Source organism: Schistocerca piceifrons, chromosome 3 (genome assembly GCF_021461385.2).
Source record: "Schistocerca piceifrons isolate TAMUIC-IGC-003096 chromosome 3, iqSchPice1.1, whole genome shotgun sequence".
NCBI lineage: Eukaryota > Metazoa > Arthropoda > Insecta > Orthoptera > Acrididae > Schistocerca > Schistocerca piceifrons.
Genome location: NC_060140.1, coordinates 544,798,729 through 544,825,024, shown reverse-complemented (window position 1 = coordinate 544,825,024; position 26,296 = coordinate 544,798,729). Strand labels below are relative to the sequence as shown.

Below are 26,296 nucleotides of genomic sequence, written 5' to 3'. Positions count from 1 at the left end.
GTACACGTATTACAGGGAAGGGCTATATTAATGCAAGCGAAAAATATATATATATATATATATATATATATATATATATATATATATATATATATATATATACACATCGACCCAGGACTATTTTCTCACATGCGCAGTCGAATACAGAGATTACCGAATTAAGGTTGTTTCTCAGAATCAATGTTAATTCAAAAGTGTCAGTGAGAATAATTAATGTGTTCATCAAACTTAAGCCATCCCTTATCGTATTCCTTAGGAGAGTCGACTGATTCCACATGCATCAGCCTTAATTCTGTGAGGCGGGTGTACTCTAGAGACATGGTGTGAGGATGAAATTTCTATATTATCCTACACATGAGGAAAACTACCTAACATCAGACCATGACTTACGTGTGCAACGGGAATGTTCCCAAGGCTTTGGTGATGCTACTTTATATTATAGCGATAAGAATGTTGCACTTCCTGTGGCATTGATCTCGGTGCTTACTCTCTCTTAAGAAGTAATAGTTTCTTCTTGCGATTTTCGTGCAGTATTGCGTGGGTGGTAACTTCATCTATCGAAACTCTATCTTGTCGTGTTTTGCTCGCTCTGTTTCCTAGTGACATATAGCTCCAGCAATAGAAACCGCTACTATTACTAATAAGCACGACTTGCGCAGAAATGTGTTTGCGGATACTTATGTTTTCCACTTAAAACGATGTATAAAAATCTATCAGTTTCCTAGAAGGCAGATCTTCAGACTCCCGATATTCTTTTAGTTGATTTATAAGCAGCTGGTTTAGTGCATATACACTGACAACAGCTTCATAGTGAGGAACAGCTCAGTCACTCCCAAGGACACCAGAATAAAGTGGAAGGACGTAGTTCCATCATTTTAAAGTTTGTCGCGGTAGTTACCGGGTAGGAAACTTGCAGGGAGTTGTATGGCAGACAGTGGACGTATATGTCCTGCATCAGAGTATTGAGAGCGTTTCATTCCGCATTACTAAAACTTCATAAACCATATAGCTTCAGCAGTATAGCGTTTTTACGTGCAGAACCATATAGCCCTAAGAATGTCTGTTTATGCTCTGTGATCATTTCTCTTGTAATTGTAGCTTCTTGCTACTGACTCTAGACACTGGAATAAAACTAACAGCACAGTTGATATACTTAAAATGTTTCAAACTCCACCTGTCTGAAGCTCCATCATGCCTAACCCACATGTTTCTTCTTAACCATCTGTTATATTACCACAGCACTCTCATGTCTACTCTACACCGATAAGAGGTGCTAACCTCCGGCACATGCATGCAACTGGAGAGATATTTTGCACAGGGACAGGTGCCGTCAGTAAGATGTTGTGGAACAGTCTCCGCTGAACAACAGCTATGGACGCAGTTCGCTCTGTTCCTTCACGAATCACGGAATGTAGTGGGTGTAGTACCCTCCAATATCTAGTCAGTTGCAGATTATATTGGTGACCATCTTGCAGGGAGGGTTATTCAAGGTCAATGCAGGAAAATCGCTCAGTCTCCGTCTTTATCCGATCAGCGTGATAATACTCTATGACTCTCGTGCGTATAGGAAAAACTGGCCAGTCGTAAACGTTAATTCTGTAGTGGTCGATGCGCTAAAAACATGCAGATAACCTCACTGCAGGGGTATAGGACGCTGTCTGGTGTACTTTGATGTGTATGACCGAATGGATGTTCTGTACAGTCAGGTATCTACATCCGCTATTCTGTATATAGTACTCCTGAAATAGTAGAGGGGTGGTTTAGATTTGATCCTGAAACTGCAAAGCATTCTGCTATGTCACTGGCTGGCATTGAAATTACAGAACAACTTGTAAAATTGCTAAACTTGATCATGCTATCAGCTGCCATTTGTATTGCGGTACATATTGACAGCCTCTTTTCCATCCCATCCATCCACCTGTATGCTGTACATTACCACATAATGATTGACTGACACCGTTGTTTGAGATGGAGAGAGCTTTGATGCAACACTGGATTTCAGCTACTTGTCACTGTCGAACATGTAATTGAATGTAGAGTTCCCAATAAGACAACAGTTAAAGCTTTTTTATTTCTACTATCCAATGTGCATTGTGAACAACGGCTTCTGGCGATGGTTAAGATCAGTCAAGTGATCATGAGTATGACTGCAAAATTAGGAAACAATGGTCTAGGTCATTCACATCAGAACACAAAGATATCTCCTACCCAATCACTATGGAAGATTAGCTCCACAATGCCTCAAACTCATCCAGCTTCTATATGTTGCGATGTCTTCCCCATTTTTCTTAATAAGAAATGTAAGCTCTGTGATTTATTTCTGCCATCAGGTGTGTGTTGTGGAAACAGCATACTTTACACCATGTGACTTCCATCTTTCTCCATGAGCCAATGGATCGAAACGTGTTAACGTCGGTTTTAGAACTTGACATAGACATCAAGTCATGGTAGAAAAATAAATTGTACGGTGGTGTCCAAAGCTATAGTCATACACTGCTTGGATGTGTTACAGCTGAAAAACGTTGTATCAAGTTACTTTCGGAAGAATGACATAGGAAGCCTTCCTTGTGTTTGATAGTCTGTTGGATATGGTCTTCGTCCAGTGCAGGTGATAAAACTTGACACAGGTCTGTGCTAGCAACTTTGATCAGACGCCAAATGCTCCAGCGTAGCAGAACATGCATTGGTAATATACTTGGTGTCAACACAGGGATGCTGTTAGTTTTTTGATATATCAGAAGAGGAAGACCCACTAAAATCTTGCAGCAGGTTCTCTAACAAGGAGTGGTACGATTGGTTAATGTCTGGATGCTGACAGACTGTCCAGTTTCTTTTTATCTGCTCTGGATGTTACAAAAAGCTGTCTATTCACATGGAATCATGGCTGGTACTATTATTGTAACGATTGTGTGTTAAAAAATATGTATCACCGCAAGTCCTATGTTATTTCATACATCATGACCTCTAATTATAAAATAGCCACCACTTGAATAATAGTTCATTGTGGAACTGCAAGTGATTGTGTTTTTCCTGATATGTGAGTAAGCTTTTCTGTGATGGCCAGATTGCTTGCAAAAACACAATAAAAGGGTCTCTTGCTATTGCAGATGATGGTATACTGGGTGCCGGAAACCCAGGTTGATAGAGGTAAATTATGAAACAAAACTATCAGATGTCAGCATGCATATGGTATTTGTTACCATTGTATTGGTGGAATCATATAGGGTTCTCTATTAGATGACGTTCGGAGAGTGTATTACAAAGCATGCTTTTACGATTCGTTTTTTACGTTTCACAAACGACAATGCGATACAGCTTCGCAATGGAAATACAGTCCCCCGACAGTGTACAGAACTACAACATTCTGTTGAATTGTGGCTTGCTGCTACCGAATGTGAAATGATTGTGTGTTTTCCGATATATGAGGAAATGGCGTGAAAGGCTGTAGTCTGTAATGTTATGACACGCACCTGATATTTTTATAATGCACACATACACGACAATTTATTAGCAGACACTGATTTGAACGTCAGGTAAGCTCTCAAATCATGTAATTTTCTCCATCAAACTGAATGAAATCGCTCAACATTGTAATTATTTTCCTTTAGAACTAAAATTGGGGCTTTATCTTTACCCTAGTTAAAGGTTCGAAATAATGAGGTCTTTTAGCAGTAATCGGTAGTTTTCGCAGCAAAATAGTGAAAGACTTTTCGATTTTATGCAGGGAGATAAGACAATACATGTGTCGGATGTACTGCTGTAAAGCACCGATTACTGCAGATGGGTCATCTGTAATCCTCTGCAGTGCTGCTTTTCTTAAGTGTCTTTGGATGTCGCAAAACAATGGGAGATTGGGGGGGGGGGGGGGGTGAGAAGAGATGCAAATTGTATTTTGCAGTCGAATGTGAAAAAATGACTGTGTATATGCTGTTCTATGTTGATAATTCAATCCCCTGATATGTATGTAATGGTTTAATGTACTACAATCCACAATGATGGATGCTCCGAAACAATACCGATTTTGCTCATAAAACTAGAATAAAATGGACTGCGCTTGTTTTCGAGGTCATTAACCTCGCTTTGTTCCATGGTCCGCCGGACTAGCAGCCTATAGTGTATGTCGGCATCGTTAGCACTGACCGACTGCCTGAAACGCCTTGACCTCCTCCTACAGCTGGCTACACTTTCCTGCAGGCCGGGGTGGATTGCATCCATTATTTCAGATCCGGGATTCTCTCCAGGATTTCTTTTTGGTTCCAGGAGGTCCAATCATTTTGTGAAAAATATTTAATGGCGTGTAGGAAGCGTCCCTCTGTAACTGATTTCTGCAGACCGAAGAGAGTATATCACAGCCACCAGCTGGATCTCTTTGTGGACCATCAGTGACAAGGTAGAACAGGTCTGTATCCCTACCTACAGTGGGGAGAGGGAGTGATTTGTGGTGGGAAGAGGGACTCATGTGCTACTGCCAGTTCTCTCTCCTGGTGAAATCCTTTGGGGTAAAAATCTTTCCCAATCCCCAGTACACGTGTTGCAGTATGACTCATTGTCTGTAAGTGCGGTTTTCTTTCACGACAGTTTTGATATGTAATTGGAACAGTGACACAGTTGTGAGAGCGTGTATTGGCCCCACAAGATTGTAGGTGAAGGAATCATCCTGTGTAGAATCTGAATACGTCTGCCACTAGTTTCGAGTGGCATTGTGAAATTTTTTTCGCAGCAGGACAACAACAGTATGATATCGTCGATTTTGGAGCTGTATCGCGATACGGAGATCCTTGTGTAGCTCTATGCATATAGATGTATAATTATGGCAGATCCCTATGATTCATTACGACCAATTTGTACTTCAGTTTCCCAACCAAGGTACGGAAAGTACACAACTCTCACTTTCTAACCTACCTCCCTTGCATCTCGACACTTTCTATGTGTTGGGACACTTAGGATTTTCGCCCACAAGGACTGGATTCCAGTCTCAGAAGAAGGTCTCCACAATCTTGAATTTCCCGTCCATTAGTGGGTGGGGTGGCGTGGCGTGGGACATAAGCAAAGCCTTGGGACGAAGAAATTCCTGCAATTTTTGAACTAATTATCATTTTCTTGACTTTCTCGCCAACATTCGAAATTCCCACCAATAGGATGGGTGGGGGAGCGAGTGAGCTGGGTACAGGGCGGTTGCGAGAACCCACATCCTCACTGTTGAACACATATGACTCCATCTGAGAGTGCAGTAGGTATTGGTTGGGTTTGGGACAGTTAATTGATGAATTTAATTAATTTGCATATCAATTTGATATCAATATTGGGGTGGTGCCACCCCTACCCTACTTATAATGATTTTATGAAGATTTTATTAACTTTCCCCCTTGCAACTAATGTTGACGGTATGGCTGGAGGGGCATAGCTGTGTTCGAATGATAAATATCAACTAGCTAAATTTTCCTGCATCCCACCATGCTCAGATTGTGATTCCCGACTGTCCTAACGGTACTCCATCATGAAACAATTTCAGCCAGATGATGCATTCTCACGTTCTGAAGCCACCTGCCGCACAGCTCAATGCACGGAATTCTGTCCGTACCCTCCTGTTGCTGAAAGCTCTTGTCAAGCTGCTATCAGGTAGAATTAAAATATAAGCGTAAAGTGGGCGAAAAATGTTACAGAAACGCCACAAGTTAACTGTCAATAAATGTCTTCAAGTATATCTACTCCCCTATCACATGCTCACACACACACACACAAACACACGTGAAAACTGTGTGCACCTGTTCGCCACCTCAATAAAATATATAAAATCTTAACACATGGGAAAAATGTTGAAGTGAGACATACGCAAAATCTGTTCGAACGAGAACTTGTAACAAATCTAAACATATAAAAAATCTATTTAAAACAAAATGTAAGGGGGCCTATTCAGATGGACCACATAAGAAATCATCACACTTGAAAAACCTAGCCAAACCAGATACATAAAAATTCTTAACACTGGAGTATCTTTTCAAAAGAGAACATATAAGAGATCTTACATATGCAAATTTTGACCAAACGGGAATACGTAATCTACCCGACACATTAAATTACTTATAAACATGGATACTTGTGTACGGTCTACTTAAAGAAAGACTAAATAATCTACAGTGAATACACGTCTGAATATACACTCCTGGAAATGGAAAAAAGAACACATTGACACCGGTGTGTCAGACCCACCATACTTGCTCCGGACACGGCGAGAGGGCTGTACAAGCAATGATCACACGCACGGCACAGCGGACACACCAGCAACCGCGGTGTTGGCCGTCGAATGGCGCTAGCTGCGCAGCATTTGTGCACCGCCGCCGTCAGTGTCAGCCAGTTTGCCGTGGCATGCGGAACTCCATCGCAGTCTTTAACACTGGTAGCATGCCGCGACAGCGTGGACGTGAACCGTATGTGCAGTTGACGGACTTTGTGCGAGGGCGTATAGTGGGCATGCGGGAGGATGGGTGGACGTACCGCCGAATTGCTCAACACGTGGGGCGTGAGGTCTCCACAGTACATCGATGTTGTCGCCAGTGGTCGGCGGAAGGTGCACGTGCCCGTCGACCTGGGACCGGACCGCAGCGACGCACGGATGCACGCCAAGACCGTAGGATCCTACGCAGTGCCGTAGGGGACCGCACCGCCACTTCCTAGCAAATTAGGGACACTGTTGCTCCTGGGGTATCGGCGAGGACCATTCGCAACCGTCTCCATGAAGCTGGGCTACGGTCCCGCACACCGTTAGGCCGTCTTCCGCTCACGCCCCAAAATCGTGCAGCCCGCCTCCAGTGGTGTCGCGACAGGCGTGAATGGAGGGACGAATGGAGACGTGTCGTCTTCAGCGATGAGAGTCGCTTCTGCCTTGGTGCCAATGATGGTCGTATGAGTGTTTGGCGCCGTGCAGGTGAGCGCCACAATCAGGACTGCATACGACCGAGGCACACAGGGCCAACACCCGGCATCATGGTGTGGGGAGCGATCTCCTACACTGGCCGTACACCACTGGTGATCGTCGAGGGGACACTGAATAGTGCACGGTACATCCAAACCGTAATCGAACCCATCGTTCTACCATTCCTGGACCGGCAAGGGAACTTGCTGTTCCAACAGGACAATGCACGTCCGCATGTATCCCGTGCCACCCAACGTGCTCTAGAGGGTGTAAGTCAACCACCCTGGCCAGCAAGATCTCTGGATCTGTCCCCCATTGACCATGTTTGGGACTGGATGAAGCGTCGTCTCACGCGGTCTGCACGTCCAGCACGAACGCTGGTCCAACTGAGGCGCCAGGTGGAAATGGCATGGCAAGCCGTTCCACAGGACTACAGCCAGCGTCTCTACGATCGTCTCCATGGGAGAATAGCAGCCTGCATTGCTGCGAAAGGTGGATATACACTGTACTAGTGCCGACATTGTGCATGCTCTGTTGCCTGTGTCTATGTGCCTGTGGTTCTGTCAGTGTGATCATGTGATGTATCTGACCCCAGGAATGTGTCAATAAAGTTTCCCCCTCCTGGGACAATGAATTCACGGTGTTCTTATTTCAATTTCCAGGAGTGTATACCAACTCCACCCCTTGGGACACTGTGCCCTATACTAGACACAGTCTAAACTGATATTTATATCTCACTTCAGTCCGATTGCATTCCAAGTAAATCTCGTATGGTACTACATGACCCAGAAGACACAGCATTCAGCAAATTCACTAATTCCTAACCACCTCATAATTCCACTTCTCTTGTTACTATCATCATAACAAAATTCCAACATTGTGCCACTCTCATCGTGCATCGCAAATAAACAAATATTCAGCAATGACAGAACATGTTTGGAACCATTACTCCATGTCTGCACAGCATTCACAAAGCTAAACACATTGTCAAAAAACTGAGCAATTGTGAGCTCACTTCTTTATGAAACTTCTTTTCCTGTTGATACCTTAGTTTCCGTAGGACTAGCACGATTTGTACTTGGATAATCGTGTTCTTCTACAATCACGTTAACGCACAAATCAAGCTGTCTTAACATAAATAATTATTATTCGCATTCCTCTCTCAGCTCTGGTTTCATAAAGGCTTCGAGGATTTTAGGTAGATCTACAAATTCTTCAAGGACAAATGTTGTTGTTGTTGTGGTCTTCAGTCCTGAGACTGGTTTGGTGCAGCTTTCCATGCTACCCTATCCTGTGCAAGCTTCTTCATCTCCCATTACTTACTGCAACCTATCTCCTTCTGAATCAGCTTAGTGTATTCATCTCTTGGTCTCCCTCTGCGATTTTTACCCTCCACGCTGCCCTCCAATGCTAAATTTTTGATCCCTTGATGCCTCAGAATATGTCCTACTAACTGGCCCCTTCTTTTTCTCAAGTTGTGCCACAAACTCGTCTTCTGCCCGGTTCTATTCAATACTTCATCATTAGTTATGGGATCTACCCATCTAATCCCCAGCATTCTTCTGTAGCACCACATTTCGAAAGCTTCTATTGTCTTCTTGTCCAAACCATTTATCGTCCATGTTTCACATGGCTACAATCCATACAAATACTTTCAGAAACGACTTCCTGACATTTAAATCTATACTCGATGTTAAAAAATTTCTCTTCATCATACACGCTTTCCTTGCCATTCCTACTCTACATTTTATATTTTCTCTACTTCGACAATCATCAGTCGTTTTGTTCTCCAATAGCAAAACTCCTTTACTACTGTTAGTGTCTCATTTCCTAATCTAATGCCCTCAGTATCACCCGACTTAATTCGACTACATTCCTTCACCCTCGTTTTGCCTTTGTTGATGTTCATCTTATATCCTCTTTTCAAGACACTGTCCATTCCGTTCAACTGCTCTCCCAAGTCCTTTGCTGTCTCTGACAGAATTACAATGTCATCGGCGAACCTCAAAGTTTTTATTTCTTCTCCATGGATTTTAATACCTACTCCGAATTTTTCTTTTGTTTCCCTTACTGCTTGCTCAATATACAGATTGAATATCATCGGGGAGAGGCTACAACCCTGTCTCACTCCCTTCCCAACCACTGCTTCCCTTTCAGGCCCCTCGACTCTTGTAACTGCCATCTGGTTTCTGTACAAATTGTAAATAGCCTTTCGGTCCCTGTAATTTACCCCCGTCACCTTTAGAATTTGAAAAAGTATTCAGTCAACATCGTCAAAAGCTTTCTCTAAGTCTACAAATGCTAGAAACGTAGGTTTACCTTTCCTTAACCTTTCTTCTAAGATACGTCGTAGAGTCAGTATTGCCTCACGTGTTCCAATATTTCTACGGAATCCGAACCGATCTTCCCCGAGGTCGGCTTCTACCAGTTTTTCCATTGGTCTGTAAAGAATTCACATTAGTATTTTGCAGCTGTGGCTTATTAAACAGATAGTTCGGTAATTTTCATATCTGTCAACACCTGCTTTCTTTGGGATTGGGTATTTCGCCTGTCTCATACATCTTGCTCACAAGATAATAGAGTTTTGTCAGGACTGGCTCTCCCAAGGCTGTCAGTAGTTCTAATGGAACGTTGTCTACTCCCAGGGCCTTTTTTCGACACAGGTCTTTCAGTGTTCAGCCAAACTCATCACGAAGCATCATATCTCCCATTTCATCTTCTTCTACATCCTCTTCCATTTTCATAATATTGTCCTCAAGTACATCGCCCTTATATAGACCCTCTATATACTCCTTCCACCTTTCTGTTTTCCCTTCTTTGCTTAGAACTGGGTTTCCATCTGAGCTCTTAATATTCATACAAGTGGTTCTCTTTTCTCCAAAGGTCTCTTTAATTTTCCTGTAGGCAGTATCTACCTTACCCCTAGTGAGATAAGCCTCTACATTCTTACATTTGTCCTCTAGCCATCCCTGCTTAGCCATTTTGCTCTTCCTGTCGATCTCATTTTTGAGATGTTTGTATTCCTTTTTGCCTGCTTCACTTACTGCATTTGTATATTTTGTCCTTTCATCTATTAAATTCATTATTTCTTCTGTTACCCAAGGATTTCTATTAGCCTTCGTCTTTTTACCTACTTGATCCTCTGCGGCCTTCACTACTTCATTCCTCGGAGCTACCCATTCATTTTCTACTGTACTGCTTTCCCCCATTCCTGTCAACTGTTCCCTTATGCTCTCCCTGAAACTGCACAATCTGTGGTTTTGTCTGTTTATCCAGGTCCCATCTCCTTAAATTCCCACCTTTTTGCAGTTTCTTCGGATTTAATCTACAGTTCATAACCAATAGATTGTGGTCAGTGTCCACATCTGCTTCTGGAAATGTCTTACAATTTAAAACCTGGTTCTTAAATCTCTGTCTTACCAGTATCTGTACTAAATCACAAACACTGTTTGGCACTGTGCCACCTGTGTTATACTCCCCATTACCACTCAGATGGTCTACAGTAGTAATGCATTCAAGTTTCGTTTTATTCTTATCTTCTTGCCTAAGAGGTGCTGCGCGATCTCGGAGATCGATGCAACTGAGAAGCTAAGAAACAATGCCTCTGCGCTCCTATCTTTCGAGTGCTCACCTTCCATTGGGAGAATACGCTCGTCCTTTGAAATGATACCGCCTGCACTTATGTGGCCATTATTCAACCAGCTAACACTCTGTTTTTGATTCATTTAAAATAACTTCTATGTGTGGAACTTCGTACATCTGTATAGTCCACACTGCCAAGAGCAGCAACCGAAAAATTCTCAGCTGAACTTTAATGAACAACAGTATTCTCCTCAATAACTGATCGTAATCATCTGGTGTTTCACGTACAAACACATATCACTCACAGATAAAATTATTTTACCTCAAGAAATACATATGTTATTACAAGAATACGACGTTGTTGTCTACAACTCCAAAATTGCAATGCTATAATCATATGCAACACGGGAATTGCAGCAATCCTTTAAGAAAAATGACAAATTAAGCAGTTCCTAGTATATAGCGCTCCTCAAAAGATACACGATGTCCTAGATATGCTGTCAGATGTCTCCAGATAAAAGATGTCTTTGGTTTATTCACTTTACAAAACATCTGACTACTGATATTTGATTCTTTCATGGGACGATCTCTCGCCTTATAACAGAGACTTCCTGTACCCGCTACCTTCGTATTGAACACATGCAGTTCTTAACATTTCCAGCGCTTCCATGAATGTCACCTAATCTGAAGCCCCATAAATGCTAAGTGAATTTAGCTCTAGTTTCTACCACAAAGAAAACGCAAGACGAAAATCTAATTACAGGGCTCTGAATAGGTCGATGAAGGATTGAAATTTCTTAACTGTTTTCTAGTAACTTTTTCCTACTGGGTGCAAGATTTAGTGATTGCAGGAAGAAAGATGGTGTGATGGTATGCACATTGGCCAAAAGTTTAACGAACTCAATAGATAAATAAAACACATTTATTTACAAAAGGGAGTGCACGACTGCATTTTAACATGGATCACGTATAGAAATTAGAACACTATGATTCCATAAGGACATATTTTATTAATCATAATTATTCAGCAGGTATTAGTCTGGATCAGGTGAACAACATAAGCGCAGATGTGCTCATACGCAAAATCTCAGACATTCACAAAAGTGTCCAGGATAATATTCACCTCTTTGTAGCCAAAGTTGAAGCGTCGAAACTGTCTTGTGCTTCACAGCGAAATGCCAACAAACCATAATCAGAATCACGAGGCATAAGATGAACTGTGTATAAGAACCAGTTTTTCTTCGTCAATATTTAGTGAAAAGATAGAAAAATTAATACTCGCGAGAAAACTGTGACGATTAACTTAAAAGTTACAAAGAGCTTCTAACTCGAACAGCTTGAGCTAGGTGTTGTCCAAAATCTCCGTCGAATTGCGCACAGAAAAAACACAACACACTTACCACCGGCACAGCGAGTCTACTGAGACTCGAGTCGTCAGTGATACGGACATGGTACGCAAATGGACCATTCCACTACACGAGTCGTTAGTGGTGTCAGCCATATCCTCCAATCAGAGGTAGGAGAGACGACGCCTGTTAATGTGTTCTCAAAATTTTCGGTCGTTTGGATATCTAAAATTTGAATGAACGCAGCTATGTCGCGTGGATATGAGAGAGACAGACGCAAGAGAGCACGTTAGGAAAGCCCACGCAGATAATGCTCCGACACCCCACCTGAAAGGTGAATGAAGCCAGCTATGAAATTTAAACTGCTGTTTCCAGGCCTCTACCTCAAGGCTAAAAGAAAGAGGTCCACCGGAACTTATTTAGTAGCATGTGTTCGTAGTTACATCTACATTGCATCAGTTCAGCTGTCATCCATGTTTAGGTGAGGTTGTTACTGGTGCGTGGTGTGGCAAATGATAAATATCTCAAAAATGAAAATTAGTCACATTCAGTATCGCCTCCCAACGTGTTCTTGCTCCCTAGCATGGAGAAATGAGGAAGCGCAAGCACAGAAGAGACAGACAATTCTTCAGGCTTTCTCGGCGATCTAATGACATCTTGGGTTGTTGGGAGTTCTGCCGAACTCAGTGTCGTATTTGCACAATATTTCGGTAATGTAGCTCGTTACCTTCATCAGGTGCGACCTGACATTACTACTCGAGTGGACCTGGTTCATTATTTATGCATGTGGCCTTCCCCATTCGCCAGGCGCTCCCTCTGCGGTCCATGCTTTCTCGCTGCGATCTTCTGGAGCTAGGAGCATGGGCCACCAAATGGCGGGTCAAATTCAACGCAGGAAAGAGCCAGGCTGTGATTTTCACGCGGAAGATGGTGCCAGCGGATGTCAGGCCGCTGCAGATCATGGGTTGCTCCATACCATGGTCACGTACTGGTCGATACCTTGCCGTTACCCTCGACAGGCGCCTAACATGGATGGCACATAATCGGGAGGTGCGGGCAAAGGCGCTGTCCAGGATGCGCCTACTGTTCCCGCTGCTGAACCCAGAGTCGACACTACCTCGTGACTGCGGCAGAACACTCAATCTAACACTAATCAGACCAGTGTTGGAGTACGTTGCCGTTGTCTGGGGAAACGCAGCCGACACTTCAGTGAAGATGCTCCAGACCGTGCAGAGCAAAGCCCTCATACTCGCACTGCACCTGCCATGCGATTTCCCAACGAGGGAACTGCACGAACTTATCGGAATACCGCCGCTCAAACAGCGCTTCCGGCAAGCATCGGCAAGTCTTTACGCGGCAACTAGTGAAGCCGACAACCAACTCGTGAGGCGACTAGGATATCAAGTCCACTGGCGACGTACCACACGCTGGCCGGACCTGCTGCGCGAGTAGCGACCACGCACCAGCAGCAAAAGAGGAAGCGGACATAACTAGTGACAACCAGACGACACTTCAAGAAAGAGATGGAAGAAGAACACATAGGAAGCTATAGGAACAGCAGTGTAGGCTGCTTAACCTACGTATCAACTAGGCAAGAAGCCTAATAGAAGTCATGGCAGGAGCCGTCCCTTTCCCGTCCGCTGCAATCCTGGTTGTTCTCTTTGCGGTCCGCGCCCACCATACACGCACCTGGGTGTTCCATCTTCGGTCTGATGCGTTTGGAGTCCCGTCTTTGGTACCAGGCATTCCCCCTGAGGTCCTCTCCCGCTCACTGTGATCTACTGGAGCGTTTCAGTTCCATTTTCGGTCCGCTGCGTTTCTAGATGTTCCCTCTGCGGTCCGCGCCCGTCAGACCCGACCTTCGGTCTGGTGCGCCTGGAACTCTGCATGGGGATCCTTCTCCATGTCCTCGTCTTCAGCTCTTCTATTTGTGGAGTGCTGCAGATGTCCACGTTGCTTGTTCAACACTTCCAGAGCAGGGTCCCAAGCTCTACTTAGCTGGTAACCCTTCTCATGGTTCATGAGATTATTGGTCACATTAATCTCTACTGACTCCCTTATAACGCTGTCCCAAAATCTGGGCGTTTTTGCTACACATTTTGTTTCATCGTAATTCATGGATTGACCTATCTCCAGACAGTACTCAGAATTGGCTGATTTTGTTGCCTGTCTTATTTGGGTGTGCCTCTGATGTTCCTTGCACCTGATATCTATTGTTGTTGTCGTCTGGCCAATGTAGGTCATGCCACATTGGCAAGGTATATTATAAATCCCTGGTTTTCGTAAACCCAGGTCGTCCTTAAAGTCGTAACGCGCCGATGAATTGATCTTGTGAAAATGAAGTTAACGAAAACGAATTGTGAGAAATAATCTATTACACATATCATATTCAACAGTTTCACTTTCAGTTTATTGAAACAGCAGCGAACTGAATCGTCAGTCACGCCGCAATATCATGGTCTCAAATGACACAAAAGTAACTGTCTTGAAAACAACGCGAACTTATTGTGACCTTCTTTCCTCACACTTGACTATTCTAAAATGAAGTTCTGTAACGTACTAACACAAACACACACACACACACACACACACACACACACACACACACACACTCACACACGTGCACGCGCGTGAACAAGCATGTACACACTCGGAAAAATACTTGTGTGTTTTATACTGTTAAACCTCACACTTCGTTGTTCACCTATCCTGTGAGTACAGTATTACCTGTTTCACAAATAAATATTGATTTTACGATCTGAAAAACTGAATTTTTTAGGCTTCTGTTAATAATTCAGAGCTGTTGCTAATCAGTTCTTTATTTAACAGCAGCTTTGTCGGTACACAACAGCAACAGAAATAGTAGTATGTCTATGGGCACTACAGATCACTTTGTTTAAATTTGTGAGATCACATGACCGAAGTCTCAGATCTAGTGACTTAATCACTATTATCAGTGATGTCACCCTGCCCGTCAGTGACGTCATTACTCTTACCACTTGAAAGTGGCAGCCAATCCCCTTCTCACCGATTTTGTGCTTTTATATTTTTTTGGATTTCTCAAGCTCTGCAGAGTGTCTCTTCTCTTACATCTTGGGTTGTCTGATGTTTTGCCGGATTTCAGCGTCGTACATGCACGATATTTCGGTAACGTAGCTCGTAACCTTCATCAGGTGCAATTTGGGACTACTCCTCGAGTGCGCGCTGCAGAAGTTGTTGGGGCAACTAGGGTTGCCCAGTCTGAAAGATAGAAGCACAAGCCTTTCGGCTACGCTTTCAATAACAACATATATTGGAAATAAAATATCAGATTTTTGGTTGGCTTATTTTTTCATGCATTAAAATGACTTCAAAACACTGGTTGGATGTTTTCTTTTTTTCATTCGCTCACACTTTCACACGATATACACATTGTACTCATTTATACAGCTTGCGGTAAACACATTCACACACACACACACACACACACACACACACACACACACACACACACATTCATTTCACTTTTTTATTTTTTCTATTTTTAAATTTTTTATTTTTATTTTTCAAAATATATATACACGAAGTGTATGATCTTGTTATTCTCGTAGATCATCTGGCCATCTGGTGGAGGCCTAGTAGTGGACACTGTGTCCAAGTTCTCGTTAAAGGTTGTTTTCTGAGTTTTGTGTTCTTTCGTGGAAGGCTTTGGCAGTGGTTCTGAATCGGTCCCTCAGGTAGGGCACCTCTGCGAGCTGGTGAAGGTCGTTCGTTGGGAACCGGTGTGGCAGGTGAAGTGCCCTTTTCAGAGCACGGTTTGGAATTCTTTGTATTTGGGTTGGACCAACATTGCCCCACACAACAGCGGCGTAGTCTAGGATTGGCTGCACCAATGTGAGGTACAATATCACTCCCAGTCTTGATGGTAGTGTTGATGATGGATTTAGTAGTGGGTAAGGCACTATCATTCTTCTCCTGGATTTCTCTCGGATGTTTTCTATATGAGGGCGTCATGTCAGAGGCCTATCGAGGGTCACACCCATGTATTTCGCTGTTTTTGACCATGGGACTGGAGTGTCACAAGCAATCAAAGGCGCGTGAGACATCCAGATATACAGCCGCGAAGGATTCCTTCCTTTCCATGGTGCCAAGTGTTTCCTCAACTAGGCGTAGTAGCTGCTGGGTGGTGGACTGGCCTGGGTGAAAGCCGAACTCGACGTCTGGTATCAGTTGCTCTGCTTTCAAATGCTGCTGAAGTCTCTTTATTTACAGACGTTCAAAGAGTTTCGATATTGCAGGTAAAAGAGTGATTGGTCTGTAACCTGCGGGCGATTGAGGGTCCTTTCCTACCTTCGGTAAGGCGACGACCTCAGCATATTTCCATGTGAGGGGGAAGTTGCCTGTTGGCAAGATCTCGTTGGAAGGTGCCGCTATTAGTGGTGCTGCGGTGGGTTGTAGTTTCTTCAGCAGCTCAATTGTTAGGAGGCTGGTCCTCCTTAGTTCTTCGAGCTGTTTTGTTACTACTGCTGTGGAAATCGGTTGGATGTGGTGGTCTTCAGCTCAGCTGGCGAGGAACCTTGGAAGGCGCTCGTTAACTAGGTCAATGTGGACTGCGTCGGTGAGAAATTTTTTGCGAATGCATCTGCCAGGGCATGAGCTCTGGCGTCTGGTTCGCTGACAATATTGTTGCCCGAGTATAGTGGGGGTAACTTCTCTCCCTTAGTAGAAACTTTGTCATCTTCCAGGGTGATTGGTCTTGTAGCTGTAGCAGCGCGATCTTATCTGCCCAAACTTGGATTTGTGTTTTTCTACTGCTGCCATTATTTCCCGTTGCAGTCTGTTTACTCGGCACTTTGTGGCTGGGTTGCGCGTTGCCTGTCATTCTCTGAATGAGCGGTTTTTTTTCTCTGATATCTGCTCTGATGGGTGGAGGCAGTTGGTGAGTCGTCTCGGTGGCGTGGCCTCTGTTGCAGCGTCCAGTGGTTTGGATGTTTTGTATAGTAGTGTGGCTTCAGCTACTGCTGTCTCTGGGTCTGGCGTGTCTATAAGGTCTCTTTCGAGCAATTGGCGTTATGTTTCCCAGCTGATTCTTCGGACATCAAAGATTACCGATTCATGATCTGAAGTAAGGGCCCTGCTGGTGGTGGCAGTAACATCGTCCGGGAATACCTTAACGATGGCTATATCCAGTACATCGCTCTGGCCTCTGTTTGGAAAGCATGTGGGGTCGTATGGTCTCACAATGATGGCATGGTTCCTTTCTGCGACTCGTAGGAGACGGTGTCCAATGATATTCGTGATGCGGCTATTCCAGTTAGAGTTTTTGCGTTAAAGTCGGCGGCAACAAAAAGGTTTCCCTATTGTGACAGTAACGCCTCGAAATCTAATTCTTCTAGATGGCTACCGGGGGGCCTGTGAACTGCGATGAATTGTATGCGGCCTCTTGATGTTTGGACTGTAACCGATGTGGCTTCTACTGTGGCTAGTGCTGGAAGTGGCATTTGATGACGAATCACTGTGGCTAGTGCTGGGAGTGGCATTTGATGACGCATCAGGGAGTTTCTTACGTAGACTGCTGTTCCTCCACCAGCAGTCGGCCGGTCCGTCCGGAAACAGCTGTAGTAGGCGACTCGTACGTGGATATCAGGTTTCAGGTGTGTCTCGGTGACCGGGCACACGTCGATTCTTTCGTGTTGAAGGAACTTGAGTGCAGATTCCATTGGCGTTAAACGTGCACACAGTTAGTCCAAATCTAGCTGCCATATTGAGTGGTGGCGGTTGGCTTTGGAATGGCCTGTAAGGCAACTTGAACTGCAGCAGAAATCTGCTGCGGAATGGTGGTGACGATAGCCTGGAGGGTGTCAGTGATGGCTTTCATCATGGCTTTCATGACTGAGATCAAGTTGAATTCCTGGGAGAGAGTGTTGGGCGTGTTATGTTGTGCCTGTGCTGTTGGCGATCCGGCACTTTTTGTGTGCTGCTGAGGCTCAGCAGTGATCGGAGGGGGTGGAGCTGGACGATGGGGAGTGAACTTAGCACGCCTGTGATGGTGGGGGTTGGTTCTCTGTATACCTGCAGGGGGGGGGGGAGCATTGGCCTTAGAAGATGGGGCAGTGTTGGCGTTGGTTGCTGCGACATTTGTGTTTCTTCTGCCAGCTGCGATAGCAGCATACGTGAGACCCTGGTGTGTGGTTGCCTTTTGTCTGGTCCTGTAGGCTTTGATGACTTCACAACCGAGGTAACTGGCAGAGTGACATTCGTTGCATCGGACACATGCGGGGGAGGGTGGGGGGAGGGAGTATCTTTATCCTTGGGGAATTCTTTAGAGGTATGTTCTTCGTCGCACTTCACGCACTTGATGGGTATTGCTCAGTGTCTGGCCGCAATGCCGATGCCTTGTCATCGATAACAGATGGTGGGGGCCACGTTTGCCCCGAGGTTCCTCAGTTGCGATATCCGTATTGTCTATGGTCTTCAGTGTCAGCAGTTTTCGATTGTCTGCTTTATTGGTATGCAATACCAGAAAGAGGGGGGTGTCGTTGTGTGTTTTAGGCGATTGTACTCTGGAGATTGACCTGGGGACAATTCCAATTGCTTCGAGTTCTTTCCTCAGGTCTTCGCACGAAAAACTGAAGGGGAACCCTCGGATAACTTTTTTTATGGGTTTGTCAGGCGGATAGGTGTAGAATCCCCATTGCCTTTTCGAGACTCCCTCCGTGACTTTTATGAAATTCGCGGTAGTTCTGGTTTGAAGCTTGTAAAGATCTTTACCGGCTGTTCTAAGTGGAAAGGGTTACTGAGAAGTCACTTAGTAGTTTTCAGGAGGATTTTGTACGCCTCCTTGAATTCTATGATGATGGGAGGAGGTTTCTGTGACTTAGTAGTGGTGTGGGCAGTGGTGGCGGAGGTGTTTTGGTCGGTTGGGTCGGCGTCCATAGCCGCGAAAGAGTTATTTGTTGGTATCGAAGCGGCGCTCGTGACCTTGCGGACAGGAACCGTCCGGGTGGGTGAATGAATCCCTCCTTATCTGGAATGGGGCGGTACTTCATTTGTCGATTTTCATTAGCTAACAGGTTCGGGGTTGTCTCATCCGTCTTTTTCCTCTTGGCAAGAACAGGAGGTTCTTCTGTTGGCGTGGAGCACCTAGTAGCAGTTGGCATTAAGCCAGTGAGAAGCTTCAGGCTTTCATTTGGATCCTGCGCGGCACTGCTGGACGTTGAAATGCCTGCCTGATGCAGGTCAGCGTCTCTCGTGGCGTTGAGTTCTTGCCTCTGCTCCGTAGCCTCGGACGAGCGAGGTGCGTTTCGTGCGACAGCCATAGCGCCAATAAAAGCGTCGAAGTTTGGGCATTGAAGAAGGAAAGCTAGCCTTGACCTCTGCGAGCACGGGCTTGTCCCACGCGAAGGGGGTCCTGGCTCGCGAAGTCCCTAGCTATCGGTCCCTATGTGTGCAGTGTGTTATTCGTGAATAAACCACTACGCAACCGAAAGAGTGCTACAACAGGACAAAGTTGCTTGCTGCGTGCGCTCCCGCGTGGGCACACGTGCGCGCGCGACGGCGTCTGCTGCTGCCTTGCGTGCGTGCGTTCTTCTGTGCAAGGTGGTGACAGCTGCTGCCCTGCAGATATAAATGTGTGTGGGTTTTTGATACACACTGTGGCCAATGAATCCATCGGCTTTCGTTTTTACTAGCACATCCAGAAACGGCAGCTCGCCGTTCTTCTCCTGTGGAATGGTGAACTTGATATTCGGGAGGCACGAGTTAAGATGTTCCAGAAACTCATTGAGCCCTCTCCTCTAATCTCTCCATGTCTTTTACAACTTTAGTCGTATGAAGCGTCATTTTCTTATATAATGAAAGTTTGTCACTTCTAATTTCGACTGTTGGCAACTACAGAAGAAATGAAGTTCAAGATATCGCTGAAAGACATGATTTGTAGCTGACTGGCAATTATGTAGTTAGTGAGAGCGATATCTTACTCCAACGTTCTGTTGTTATTTATACGGTAGCCAGTCTCGACCCTAATTATGTTAGCACATCATAATTTTCTGAGTAGGTGTAAGATTCTCCCCTGAGCGTGACATCATATAGTTGATGAAATAGCATGTATTTCGTGTCTCAACACAATGCGTTTTGTATCGATAAGTAGTTAAACTGTCTATAATTTTTGAAATGTCTGCTCTGTCCGTCCAAATTAACAAATATACTCATGATGTCTCTATTTTTGTCTGCTTCGAGTGATTTTAATGTATTATTTTGGATGATTGGCCCTTACAACAGCTGTCATCAAGCAGCAGGGGATATGAATACTTCAGTCCATTAATAGCAATGGTAATGCTGAAGGCGCTACACACATTTTACGCTCTTACGATCTCTGTGCTGACGCCCAGTCGCTCACAGTTATTGTAACTGTAATTATTACTCACGGCCCCCGAGAATGAGGGAGAAAATATACTGAAAATAATTGTAAAATCAACCCGTGAAGTTATGTCTTTTCCTTTACAAAAATAATCAAAGTTTATTTTAGAAAGCATTCTGACGTAAAAGTGTACCTACTATGCAACCAAATTTAGTTAGGAGTTGATGCTGTGATTAGTACGTCGTAAGCGGAAGTGGGCACAACATGGGAGATAAGATCACAAATATACTGTATGTAATTCAGTTTTAATGCTTCAAATTTATTGATTCGATCAGTGACTATACTCTTTGTACACAAGATTGAAAGTTAAGATAGACAGCTACGGGAAAAGAAGGAATATCACAACGAAGTCATACACAGTCTTTCCACAACTATCAAAACATGTCTTTTCGGTCATTGCTTCGAGAGTCTCTTAGAGAGAACGATAATGATGTGTCAGATCAGCAGGTACACACGTCCCAAGAACTCGTGTACAACCATACTCTCTTCTATAAATAACTCTTTGCTAAAATGAAACACAGCATTGAAGAGTTACGACTGTGTGTCTATGGTCTATTGCGCATAGTATCATTTGATAACAAAAGTTGGCGTCGAGAAGAATCAAGATGTTAGCAACTCGAATTAGAGCGAGCTTTACCGATTCAGCATTAGGACGAGCAGCCACTCTTATTTAATTAGACAGAAGCAAAAACAACAATTTAAAATCACATTGCATTCTGTTTATAGTTTCATTCTGTTATGATTTAAAAGCTAATGCAGTTTTCTGACAATAACAGTTCAGGAGTGCTAGTTCTGCAGGGTTCGCAGGAGAGCTTCTGTAAAGTCTGGAAGGTAGGAGACGAGGTACTGGCAGAAGTAAAGCTGTGAGTACCGGGCGTGGGTCGTGCTCCGGTAGCTCAGTTGGTAGAGCACTTGCCCGCGAAAGGCAGAGGTCCCGAGTTCGAGTCTCGGTCGGGCACACAGTTTCAATCTGCCAGGAAGTTTCATAACAGTTCTTAATGTTTAGAATTTGTCTATACTCGCTAGAAAAAGAAATCGTATTTGATCTTATAATACGTACAGTGAAAATCCGTGATTCAAGACATCACTGTGATGCACTCGACTTAAACAATGTGTTCGCGAACGGTACAGGTATCAGTTGGCACGGAAACGTCACAGGATAATGTGTAACTTGTAGCGTTACTGGTTTCTGTATTTGGTGGATGTATAAAAATTCATGCTCCTCCATCAGAAATTGCCTGAACAAACCATGATAAACAGTTTGGGTGACTTATTTTGCAAAATAAATTACCCTATATATAACTGAAGTGCCGGATATCTCCATCATCATTCAATATACATGCCTGCAAAAGGTTCAGTTTTGCATCCGCAGATAGGGGCAACGAAATTGAAGCCTGTGATTCGGGTGCCACGGATTGGCGGAACTCACAATTTTCTTGATGGTTTATCTTCAGATTGCTATTACTGCTCCGTGCTCTTACTGAATTTCACGGTTGTCTTAAACTTTTCCTGACTGGAGGAGGAAAATTCGTATTGCTCACCAGCCGCCTGGTCTCAAACCGGTGGTAAGCAACATCAACTGCAAACACCGCTGTTTGTTTAAAACCGCGTCACGTCGAAAATTGTTCTTTATTTTAAGAGGAAATGCAGGAAACATTAACCCTATAGTTAAGGAAAGTATCTAGCGGTCACAGTAAGAGCTTAACTAGACTAACCCGACCTTGGCAATACCCCCGATGACGAGGTACCTCTAGATTTATAAGAACTGATAAAAAAGGGAAAATGAAAATCGTAAGCGAATTATTAAATTCAGTAAAATAGATCGTTCTAGTGGCCATATTCCATATGTTAAGATACTGAAAGGACAATCATTCATCATTCCCACTTAAACACAAGCGAATCACTTACCCCCTTTAACAAAGTCAAATATCTGCCTTTATTAGGATGTCAAAAAAAGTTTATTACTAAACAATGTATGAGGAGAAACTGAGTATCCTAGCGAAGTGGGCTAAATAATACTAATGAATATGTAGGGAGGAAGTAAGTTATTAATTCTACTAATGGTTCATCACAAGAGTCGCCAAATTTCAGAGCATCAATGATTTTTACAAGATAAAGGAGTATATCTTATAGCCTTCACAATAATCGCAAGCTATCTGTTATTTATAGGAAACTTTAAATCATGAAATGGTCACAATAAACTATGTCCTTGATATATGTGGCTGAGGGCCATGGCTACTCGACATTGAGATGACATGGGCTTAACAAACTACCGAAATGATATCGAGAGTAATTCAGTAACTGCACATTAGTTTTGCAAAGTTCTGTATACATGGGGAAAACATAAACATGTCGTACGTATTATTCAAAAATTAGAAGAAATACACACCGGAGAGCCAAAGAAACTTATACACCTACCTAATATCGTATAGGACCCCCACCAGGACGCAGAAGTGCCTCAACTCGACGTGATATGGTCTCGACTAATGTTTGAAGTAGTGGTGGAGGGAACTTACACAATGAATCCTACAGTGCTGTCTATAAATCAGTAAGAGTACGAAGGGGGTGGAGATCTCTTCTGAACAGCACGCTGCAAGGCATCCCACATATGGTCAATACTGCTCATGTCTGGGTAGTTTGGTGATCAGCAGAAGTGTTTGAACTCAGAAGAGTGTTACTGGAGCCACTCTGTAGTATTTCTGTACGTGTGAAGTGTCGCACTGTCCTGTGCGACGCTGGAATTGCTCAAGTCCGTCGGAATGCATATTGGACATGAATGGATGCAGCTGATCAGAAAGAATGCTTGCATACGTATCACCTGTCAGATTCGAATCTAGTCGTAGCATGGGTCCCATATCACTCAACTGCGCACGCCCCACACCATTACAGAGCCTCCACCAGCTTGAACAGTCCCCTGCTGACATATAAAGTCCATGGATTCATGAGGTTGTCTGCATAGCCGTACAAGTCCGTCTTCTCGATACAACTTGAAACGACGCTCGTCCGACCAGACAACATGTTTCTAATCGTCAAACGTCGAGTGTCACTGTTGATGGGCCCAGGTGTGGCGTTGAGATTTGCTCTCATCATGGGTACACGAGTGGACCTTTGGCTCCGAAAGCCTACGTCGATGAGGTTTCGTTGAATGGATCGCACGCTGACACTTGTTGATGGCCCAGCATTTAAATCTGCAGCAATTTGGGGAGGGTTGCACTTCACTCCCGTTGAACGATACTCTACAACCGTCGTTGGTCCCGTTGTTGCCGGATCTTTTTCGGCAGCAGCGATGTCGGAGATTGGATGTTTTACCGGATTCCTGATATTTATGGTACACTCGTCAAATAGTCGTACGGGAATATTCCCACTTCATCTCTACCTCGGAGATGCTGCGTCTCATCTCTCGTACGCCGACTATAACAACACGTTCAAACTCACTAAAATCTTGATAACCTTCCATTGTAGCAGTACTAACCAATCTATCAACTGTGCCAGACATTTGTTGTCTTATATAGGCCTTGTCGACTGCAGCGTCGTATTCTGTTTAAATATCTCTGTATTTGGATAGGCATGCCTATACCAGTTTCTTTAGCGCCTCAATCTATAAGACTTATTAAACCACCTGAAATACAAGTAATGCATTTATGTTGGGAAAAACAGTATAAAAGAGGCAGCATCTCCAGAGATTGCGACTAATCCACTTAAAATACTGAGTAAGAAGTAATTACGTCACCTATGGTATTAAGGAGAGGTCATACATGCGCCAGATCTAATACGGGCACGAGGCAAGCTAACGAGCACGTCATGGTTACTCAAGATTCACTGAATTAAACACTGAGCCCTAAGGCGCGAAGGAATGAAACGAAAAATTGATAAAGATGACTATGGCTGTCAAACGATTCGTGACATCGCAAGTTTCCTAAACTTCGCGCGATGCCGATATTAGTTAAAACCTAACACTGCAGCGAGGATGTGCACCAATTCCACTGCCGCGTCGGAGCTCGACCAGCAGGTGCCCTCCCTTGATTTCAGAGCGAGAAAGCGGCTGTTAATCGCCCATCTCCAGAACAGAATATTCCCTCTGCCGTCCTCCTAAACCAAATGTTTTGTGTACTCTCAAATTCTCTTGGTCTCAATGAAACTAATTTCCCCAAAAAATCGTGCAAGCCAACCAGGACTCGGCTTATTTGTTCACTTATTGGAAGAGAGAAAATCAGCCACACGAGTCCCCTCCTATCGTCTTATGATCCCTAGAAAGATCCTCGCCACACATTAGTGGGCCATATAGCCTTGGCTTTACCCAATGCCACGATTTTGGTAAACACCTCTGACTTAGGTACGACTGCCGGGGGTTTAATTTCCTTTTTAATAAGCAGGCTATCAACAAACGAGTGGTGATATTACGATGGTTACAGTCGTAAACGATTGTCAATTCCTGAGCTGTCTTTCCTGAGTTGGAGCCCTCGTGTCTGCAAGAGTCGTGTCTCTGCCGTTAATCAGAGAAGTGTCCCCCACGGTGCATACTGCCGAGTACCACTACCGGGATTGTAAAGGGACCGCCCCGGGCAGCGGCTTTGCTGTATACATTGCTACAGCTCTATGTTGTCCACAGGGCACAGCGAACCACATTACTGGGAGAGGCATGGAAATCGCGTGGGGAGCTCGGTCATCGGTGGGGCCTACGAGAACTACGGGCTGTGCAGCGAACTTGTGACGTCACACTACTCGACTTGTCCGTCTTACTTCGCACAGGATCGATGAGAAATCAATGTGTAATAGAAAAGGTATCAAGTAAAGGTCTTAACTCTCTTGTGTGCTATCAAGAACTGCTAGCACTCGTAAAACCTGCAATGTCACGGGCTCTGACGTACGCGCCACACTCGTCAGCCTCGGTAAACCGAACGTTGTGTAATATGAGCGAGAAAATATTGTTCTAATAGGATACGACATGCTTTATCCTTGACCTGTTAACAGAAGTACCAAATTGTCCATCTATATTCTATTAAAAGCTAATTACACTTGTGAGGGCAATTGTTTCTGCTCTGCTTAGGCGCATACTGAAATAATTGGTGGAAACCAGTCTTTACCGACTTTTAATCACAAAAGGCTGATGTCTCTGACAAAAGTCGGTAGCGAGACACAAACGAGCATCTTCCCACTTTCCATTTCTTAATCTATCTTTTTGTCTTCTGTTGTCTGACTGCATTTTCATATTAACTGCACCAGGAAGGAAGTGACAAGTATGGAATCAGATCACCATGTATCAAACACACAAACCTAAGTATAACAATGGTACATTTCTTTCCGAAAGATTAGTTTTGTATAGAAGCACATGTAGCAACTGGCAAAAGAGAATCAACAATTTTGAAAAGTAAAAAGGTGAGGAAGCGATCTGACAGATTTCTTTCATCGTGAAATTAGTTAATTGAATATATAGAGCGAAAGATGCTAAATGTGAACAAATGTTTGTACCAAGACTATGACGGAGCAATCGCCATGAATGTCATACATAATGACGAGGAAAAAGAGACAAGAAAAAAATTTAAATTTATTCCTTAAATGCCCTGTAGAGGCTATCAGGGTAATCAAGTTCTGTATTTCAAGACAGCTGAGAAAGTCTGCAGATTCTTTTGCTCACAGCATGCCACAGTATCAGGATTTAAAAAGTTGTTAAGTGGTAACTTTTACAGAAACGTTACAAATTCGAGCACGATGGGTGGCCAAATAAGATATCATATGTTCAGTTAGATAACTGCTGATGTTTCTGTAGGCTCTGATAAACCTAATTCGTTAGAGTAAGGAATATAAAAAACGGAGTACTTCGAAAGGTCTTATCGGCATAACGTTGGATCGAATATTTACCATTAGTAATCAGTCTTCTGGCTTCTTTTATGTGATTCTCCATCAATTATTTTAGTCATGACTGAAATACATTAATCTAAATGTAATACAAAGCAGGAAAGTATATTTATGCGTTTCCAGCACTCCAGTTACGTGCCTTCCAGTCGCGTGATCACCGAGAGGTGATACATCGTCATGTGATTCTACAGAGGGGCAAAG

General features: G+C 43.9%; 1 non-coding gene across 1 annotated transcript; it reads left to right on the top strand.

Moving 5' to 3' along the window:
* The first annotated feature begins 21,123 nt into the window (after nt 1-21,123).
* Trnas-cga lies at nt 21,124-21,198 on the top strand. The gene has a single exon. It is a non-coding gene; the product is annotated as a tRNA-Ser (tRNA).
* The last annotated feature ends 5,098 nt before the right edge of the window (nt 21,199-26,296 follow it).